The sequence below is a fragment of the Sminthopsis crassicaudata genome, chromosome 1, assembly GCF_048593235.1.
Source record: "Sminthopsis crassicaudata isolate SCR6 chromosome 1, ASM4859323v1, whole genome shotgun sequence".
In the NCBI taxonomy this organism is placed as follows: Eukaryota; Metazoa; Chordata; class Mammalia; order Dasyuromorphia; family Dasyuridae; genus Sminthopsis; species Sminthopsis crassicaudata.
The window spans coordinates 444,030,418-444,039,522 of NC_133617.1; the positions used below are offsets into that span (position 1 = coordinate 444,030,418).

A 9,105-nucleotide genomic window follows, 5' to 3' on the forward strand; every position below is an offset into this window, starting at 1 on the left:
TGGGGCCTAGACGTGAGGGCCTGGATGTAAGGCCCTACACTTAGCAGTTTCATCAGTGAGTTCAGTGGAGAAGTCCCTGTGACCAGAAATAGGGTGAGTATAAAAATAGGCAAGCAGAAGATTCAGTAAGGGTTTAGTTTACTTTCATTTTTCAGCCAAAATGAGGCAAATATTAAGAAAAGGACCTCTCCCACCCTGAGGGAAGTATGAAGCATGAATAGTTAGGTTAATAGAGAAGTAAGGTTTGTTGGTAACTCAGAAGCAGATCACTGGACTCTTAAATATATTAGTGTGCATGTCTCCTTGGCTCTCTAAGAAAGAAAAATGAGAGGCAGAGATATGGAAAATAGTGGGAGGGCAATTAATTAAATATTACAAAGCTATGGGTCCTGATTCAACTCCTGAGGACACATTCCTCATGTACAATATAGTACAATTGACTTTAAAGAATCCCACAGATGACATGATGGTATACTTAGAGAACCCCAAAGACTCTGCTAAAAAGCTATTAGAAATAATTCAAATTTTAGCAAAGTTGCAGGATATAAAATAAATCCACATAAATCCTCAGCATTTTTATACATTACCAACACAATCCAACAGCAAGAGATACAAAGAGAAATTCCATTCAAAATAACGGTCTATAGTATAAAATATTTGGGAATATATCTACCAGAGGAAAGTCAGGAATTATATGAGCAAAACTACAAAACACTTGCCACAAAAATAAAGTCAGATTTAAATAATTGGAAAGACATTAAGTGCTCTTGGATAGGCCGAGCGAATCCAAGATGACAATACTCCCTAAATGAATCTATTTATTTAGTGCTATACCAATCAGACTCCCAAGAAACTATTTTAATGACCTAGAAAAAATAACAACAGAATTCATATGGAACAACAAAAGGTCGAGAATTTCAAGGGAAGTAATGAAAAAAAAATTAAATGAAGGTGCTCTAGCTGTACCTAATCTAGAACTATATTATAAAGCAACAGTCACCAATACCATTTGGTACTGGCTAAGCAATAGACTAGTTGATCAGTGAAATAGGTTAGGTTCACAGGGCAAGATAGTGAATAAAAACAGCAATCTAGTGTTTGACAAACCCAAAGATCCCAACTTTTGGGATAAGAATTCATTATTTGACAAAAACTGCTGGGAAAACTGGAAATTAGTATGGCAGAAACTAGGCATGGACCCACATCTGACACCACATACTAAGATAAGATCAAAATGGATCCAAGATTTAGGCATAAAGAACAAAATCATAAATAAATTGGAGGAACAGGGGATAGTCTACCTCTCAAACTTGTGGAGGAGGAAGGAGTTTGTGTTCAAGGGAGAACTAGAGGCCATTATTGATCACAAAATAGAACATTTTGATTACACCAAATTAAAAAGTTTCTGCACAAACAAAACTAATGCAAACAAGATTAGAAGGGAAGTAACAAATTGGGAAAACATTTTTACAGTTAAAGGTTCTGATAAAGGCCTCATCTCCAAAATATACAGAGAACTGACTTTAATTTATAAGAAATCAAGCCATTCTCCAATTGATAAATGGTCAAAGGATATGAACAGACAATTTTCAGATGATGAAATTGAAACTATTTCCACTCATATGAAAGAGTGTTCCAAATCACTATTGATCAGAGAAATGCAAATTAAGACAACTCTGAGATATCATTACACACCTGTCAGATTGGCTAAGATGACAGGAACAAATAATGATGAATGTTGGAGGGGATGTGGGAAAACTGGGACACTAATACATTGTTGGTGGAGTTGTGAAAGAATCCAACCATTCTGGAGAGGAATCTGGAATTATGCCCAAAAAGTCATCAAAATGTGCATACCCTTTGACCCAGCAGTGCTACTCCTGGGCTTATATCCCAAGGAAGAGAAAGGGACCTGTATGTGCCAAAATGTTTGTGGCAACCCTTTTCATAGTGGCTAGAAATGAATGGATGTCCATCAATTGGAGAATGGTTGGGTAAATTATGGTATATGAATGTTATGGAATATTATTGTTCTGTAAGAAATGACCAACAGGAGGAATACACAGAGAGGCTTGGAGAGACTTACATCAACTGATGCTAAGTGAAACGAGCAGAACCAGAAGGTCATTATACACTTCAACAATGATACTGTATGAGGATGTATTCTGATGGAAGTGGATATCTTCAACATAGAGAAGAGCTAATCCAATTCCAATTGATCAGTGATGGACAGAATCAGCTACATCCAGAAAAGGAACACTGGGAAATGAGTACAAACTGTGAGCACTGTTTTGTTTTGTTTTGTTTTGTTTTTCTTCCCAGATTATTTTTAGCTTCCGAATACAATTTTTCCTTTGCAACAACAACAACAAAATTCGGTTCTGCACATATATATTGTACCTAGGATATACTATAAAATATTTAATATGTATGGGAATGCCTGCCATCTAGGGGAGGGGGTGGAGGGAAGGAGGGGAAAAATTTGGAACAGAAAGGAGTACAACAGATAATGTTGTAAAAAAAAAAAAAAATTACCTATGAATATGTACTGTCAAAGAAAATGTTATAATTATAAAAATTAATTAAAAAAAAAAAAAAACAATTAACCTACCAGAAAAAAAAATAAAAAATAAAGAATCCCACAAGTTTTAATATGAACAGCCAGCCAAGGAAGTGTGAGGAGAAAAAGCAGGAGGGGGATGGTACTGACAAAGAAGCTAGAAGGCATGGAGAGTTGGGTGGGAAGAGTTAAATATCTTAAGGACAGTGCTGATGAGCTTAAGGGATGTGGTGCTTTTCACTTTCACAGCTCAATTTCACTTCTGCCTACACCCAAGCATGTGCCCTTAGGGTATTCCCTATCTCCTTACCCTTTTCCCTCAACTCCACCTTCATGAGAGGGAGAAGGAGGAGTGGGAGGGGCAGTGACACCATCAGCACTGCCCATGCAGTAGTTTTGCCTCTCTTCCCCCAAGTCAGCATTACAAAAGACATTTGTTAAAGCTAAAGAGGAAAGACGGGATATATCTGATTTGAGAATAGAAGCATATGCTGTGATTGAAGAGCTTGACTCTTCAGGTCAAGTCAGAAGAAGATACACTCTTTTAATCTGGAAATTATTAAAGATCTAAAAAAGGCTTGCACTCTTTATGAGTTTACATCATCTTATGTTAAGAAGCTATTAGAGAATTTGGCTTATGAAATTTTAACCCCTAATGATTGGAAATCTATAGCAAAGACATTTTTAGAATCTGGACAAAACTTGTTGTGGATTTCTGAGTATAGTGAATATTCTGTAGAATACAAGCCCAACAAAATAGGCAACCTGTAATTAATATACCAGTCACCTTTGACCAACTAGCAGGTATAAGCCCTTATGCTGACACTTTAGTGAAGATTAATTACCCTGTAGCAGCATATGAACAAATTGCTTCTGCTGCTATCGAAGCATGGGGCACCTTCCCAGGAAGACAATATAGAGGAGAAGCCTTCACGAAAATAGTGCAAGGTCCAAATGAACCCTTTGCTGATTTTGTGGGACATCTGCAGACAGCTGCCATACGAACTATTGGAGAAAATGTAGCAATAGAAATTATGATTAAAAGAAACTGTCTGAGGAAAATGCTAATAAGGATTTTAGAAGAATTATACTAGGACTAAAAAAGGATGCTCCTTTAGATGACCTCATAAGATGCTATGCCATAGTGGGCACAAGTATCTTTAAGCCCAGACTATGATGCAGGCTTTTCAAGATCTGAACATGGGAAGACAGGGAGCCTTTTGGGAAGGGACTTCCAAAGAAACTTGGCGGTGCTTTCAATGTGGTAAGGCAGGGTATCTGAAAGCTCAATGTTGGCAAAAAGATAAAATGAAAGAACAGAGTGAGAGAACAAGACCAAAACCCTATGTCCAAAATTATGGAACAAGGACTTCCACTGGGCATCAGAATGCAGTGACTTGGGGAAATAAGAAGCAGGGCTGGGCTCCAGGGCCCCAGGCAAAAACAACAACAACAACAACAACAACAACAACAAAAAACAACACTTGGGGCATGATGGCAGCTGCCATTACACCCAGAGAGTCTTTAAAAGTTCAGTACATCAATATGATCAGTCAATTGAGAAGGAACCTGATGGGGGAAGGGGATTGCAATTAGGGAGAATAGAGCTGTATGCTGCTGGGACTACTGATATATCCCCTGGAGAGCTGAAATCTGTCCCTGTATGGTTTATAAATCCCTTGCCTCCAGGCACAGTAGGCTTGACCATTTCATCTTCTGAGAGTGCTTACAAAACAGTGTCTATCCATGCACTGATTTGGGAAACTAGGGAATGTGTAGCTAATATCCTAGTCACTAATGTAGGTAGACAATGTGTAATCTATCATCTGGGAGAAGTAGTAGCATCAGGTCTCCTGATATATATTCCTGATATGCAATTTGATATTAATATCTTTAGATAATTGCCAGGTGATGTGGAGAGATCCAGAAAGTGGTGAATGGAAGGGGGAGAGGGTTTGCTTGTATCTCTACAGGAGAAGGAATCAAATGGGTACCAATGAGCCGTATTCGCCTTGTCCATTGGAGAGAGACAGAAAAGAAGAAGACCCTCGAAATGAAGGAGAAGACCCAAGAAACAGCTAGTAGTTCCATCTCTGACTACATGTGCCACTGAAAGAGCATGACAGTTATCTCTATGTGTATGGTAATTGGCTCATGAGACTGTTGCAGGATTTCAAAATCTGCAGGAATCCCTGACACATGATGAGACTTATGCAGGACTTCAAAACCCACAGGAATCATTAGATTCCCTGACATATGAAGTGATGGACAATAGATTGGTTTTGGACTACCTCTTGGCTGCTGAAGGAGGTGTATGTATGGTTGTTATTTATACATCCTCCTTCTAGGACTCATGGAAATCTTTTATAATACCTTGTTGATTCATATTGTTGTTGTTACATCACTATTTGCCTGTGTGATTCCTCTCATGCTGATTCATAGTGTTTGTTACATCATTACTTGCATGTGTGATTCCTCGTGTTGATTCATATTGTTTGTTACATTACTACTAGCCTATGTTATATTACTACCTATGTTATATTACTACTTGCTTATGTAATACGGCCCATGCTGTTGGATTTATGTATACCGGTTTCAACTAAAACAAAAGATAGCAGGAGATGTAGAGGTCTGCAGATAGTGGGAGAACTGTGGGTAAGGTGTAAGACCCTTCAGCCCAGAGGGAACCTGCTAACAATGTCTGGTTTGGCTCCCCACCTTCCTTAAGGGCTCTCACCCTTCCTGAGAAGTCAAGGTCAGCATGACCACCTGTGTTCTACTTGAAGCATGGGATACTTACAGTAAAGACAGGCATTTACATATCAATAGCAGGGTGCTTATAGTTAGCACTTGCACTGTGTGCTGTGGTAATGTAATGCTACTGTAGTTAGCACTTGCTCAATGTGAGGTGATGGTTCTCTAGTTGGTACATGCTTAGTATGCTGTAATGATATAATCATACTAAGGTATGTAAAGGGTGAGAGGACTTGAAATAAAGGACTCCATCTTTGACTATCCACATGGGTCTCCCGCCTTCTTCACTCCTCCAGCAAGACCAAGGATTCGGGCTGGTCCCGAGATCCTCCAGAGAGCTAGTCCAGACAATATATTTTGGCATCCCAGCATGGGGGCTCTTTTCTAGAGCATAGTATACATAGTTGTGATTTAGCCATCTGGTGACTGAAACAGACATTGTGTTGAAAGGAATGATTCAAGTTGAAAAAAGAAATGGAGAGTTCTGAAGACCATATAAAAGCTATACTTAAAAACAGCAATGCCAGAATATATCCATAAGACATATAAGATTGCTTATGGAAAAGGCTGGACTCCCTGGTAAAACTAGTCTTCAGAACAGGAAAGCTTTTAAAAGGTGTAGAATCTGACTTGCAGATGTGGGCAAGATGATACTCAATGACTGGCAAAGGGGCCAAATCCCTTTCTTTGTCAAGTTCCATAATACAGAACCCTCATCAATTACTTTCAACAGTATTACCACATGATACCAAGGAGGAAGAGGAGGAAACTAAATGTCAAGAAGCCACACCTGTAATTGAAAAAAAAGGAGGAAGAGAGCAATGATACAAATGTTGATATAAGAAAGCTTCTGGCACATGTTTGATAGAATTATGTAGTGAGATCAATGCTCAGTTTAGAGGAGAAAATCTGGTCCCTTTGTAGATCTCACATAGTGACAGAGAATGTGATGACTCCTCTGGTAGAGAAGTAGAGGAAGAACAATCTAAGGATCTGATGTTAAGTCAAACTAAGGAGATGTGGAAATTGGCACCATAGCAGTTATTAAAGCTCTGGATGAAAAAATTGCTAAATACAAGAAATTCTTAAACAAAGTTAAAGCCAGAACATTTTCAGCAGTTAGAATTCCCAAAGGACTTAGTGAAAAAGTACTATCCAAATCTGAGCCTAAATCCAGAGAGCAAAATGATGTAGAAGAAAAAGGACATACCAAGAAAGGAAAAAAGAGATACATGAAAAGGAGAATTCTAAAAATAAGTCTCAAAAGCTTACATTAAAGGTGTGAAGGTGAGCAGACCAGCAGAAGAGAGCCAAAAAGATTGTATTCACTACTGTGACACTCCCAATGTAAAAAGCAAGTACAGTAACTAAAAAAAGACCAATTACTCAAGGGGACAAATGTATTAGCTCAAAGCTCAAATGGAAGCAGTAAATTTTTAATTAGTTTATTAAAATTTATAACAAAACCTATACAGTTCTCTTTGAACCAGATGAAAAATGAAAAGACTCTCCAGTCTTCTGAACAAAATCTCAAAATAAAAATTCCTGGCAACATCGTGGCTAGTATCTAGATCTCTCAGACTAAAGGAAAAAATATTGCAAGTTGCTAAAATCAAAGAATTCAACCAATGGCCACAGTCAAGATTACTCAAGATTTGGCAGTTGCCACTGGTAAAAGAGAGAAAATATTCCAGATGCCAAAAAATTTTACAATCAAGAAAAACTTATCAATACTATTAGAGTAGGAGGAAAATGGACATTTGAAGAGGATAGAGAGTTTGCATGTATTTCTGATGAAAAGATCAAAGCTAAGTAGACACTTTTAAATATAAATACAGGAATTAAAAAAAAAATAGAAAAGTGCACACCTTTGTTCAGGTGGAAAGGACTATAAGGGGGTGATTGTTTTCATGGCAATTTAGAAAAAAGAAATGCCTTGTTAATGTCTACAAGGGTCATAGAGGAAAAAAAAAAAGGGGGGGGGAAACAGAGGACCTGTGGGCAGTTTTGCTTTGCTTTGATGTTTTCGAAGAAAATTGAAATGGGAGACTGTTGTAGGAAAAAAGGAGGGAAATCACTATCTAAAATAATTGAGATTAAGAACAGTCAACGATAGAGAAAAAGGTGGGGAAAATGGGTATCCCACGCACTTCACTTTTTTTTTGAATCAGAAAAAAGGAAGACTTAGCTACATGCACCCGAGCACGCACATAACAAAAGTTAGGCTTGTATTTCCCTCCATTTGCATTCCTAGTATTGCTTTACAAAGGGGAAGGGATATTTTCTCTCCCCTTTAAAAATCAGTGCTTTGTCTCTATTTTGCACGAAAATCTTCTTAATCCAAATACAGTGCCCTGGCTAATGATCTAAAAAGCTTCTTCTGAGGTAGACATATGGGGGGAAGTATCAGAAGGGATACAAAGAAAAGAAAGATGTAGGCAATAGAATTATGTTCACTCAGTTCCACACAGTAGTAAACCAGGGGATAATGCCTTGTTAGCCAGTTCAGCACATTAATTTTTCAGACGAAATGATTCAAATTCAGTGGACTTGAGGCAGCTGGATGGCACAGTGGACAGAACATTGGCTTTGAAGTCAGGAGGACCTGAATCCAAATTCAGCCTCAGACAACTAGGTATGTGACTCTGGGCAAGTTACTTAACCCCAGTTGCCCCTTAAAAAAATTCAGTGAACTTTTCTCAATCCTCATCTTTCTTGATTTATCTGCAGCCTTTGGCCCTTTTGATGACCATCTCCTCCTTGATACGTTCTTTTCTCAAAGTTTTTAGGAGATTAGTCTTAGTTCTCCTACCTCGTTCTCTTCTTAGACTCCTTTGTTGCATCTTCATCCAGACCACAACTTCTAAGAGGAAATAACTCCCTCAGGTTTCTGTCCTGTGTTCTTTTCTCTTCTCCCTCTATAAAACTTCACTTGGTGATCTCAGCAGCTACCCTGGATTTAATTGCCATTTTTATGCTGATGATTCTCAAATTTACCTATTTTGCCTTAATCTCTTTTTTGACCTCCAATTTCATGTCTACAACTTCCTGTCAGGCATCTTGAATTAGATTAAAAAAACTTTTAATAGTATTTTATTTTTTCCTAGATAAATTCAAAGATAGTTGTCAACATTCATCTTTGCAAAATCTTGTGTTTCAAATTTTTCTCCCTTTCCCCCTCAGTTCCCCAATACATCAAGCAGTCCAATATTGGTTAAACATATGCAATTCTTTTAAACATGTTTTCAGATTTGTCATATTGTGCAAAAAAAATCAAAATCAAAAAGGGAAAAAACTATGTGAAAGAAAGAAATAAACAAACAAAAGTAAAACTCCTATGAGCTGATCTATATTCATTCTCCATAATTTTTTCTCTGGATGCAGATAGCACTTTCCATCACAAGTCTATTGAAAATGCTTTGAATCACCTCATTGTTGAAAAGAACCAAGTCCATCACAAATAAATCATCACATAATCTTGTTATTATTGTGAATGTTTTCTTGGTTCTTCTCACTTTACTCAGCATCAGTTCATGTAAGTCTCTCAGGCCTTTCTGAAATCATCCTGCTCATCATTTCTTATAGAACAATAATATTCCATTACATTCATGTACTATAACTTATTTAGCAATTCTTCAACTGATGGACATGCACTCAATTTCCAATTCTTTGCTACTACAAAAAGGATTGCCACAAATATTATGGCACCTAAGAGTCCTTTTCTCTCTTTTACAATCTTTTTGAGATAAAGACTCAGTAGAGATAATCTGGATCAAAGGATATTCAGTTTG

At 37.6% G+C, this 9,105-nt stretch overlaps 1 pseudogene; it reads left to right on the forward strand.

Annotated features, from left to right (window-relative positions):
* Positions 1 to 5,128: 5,128 nt before the first annotated feature.
* Positions 5,129 to 6,800, forward strand: LOC141550379 (nucleolar GTP-binding protein 2 pseudogene; annotated as a pseudogene).
* Positions 6,801 to 9,105: the final 2,305 nt, after the last annotated feature.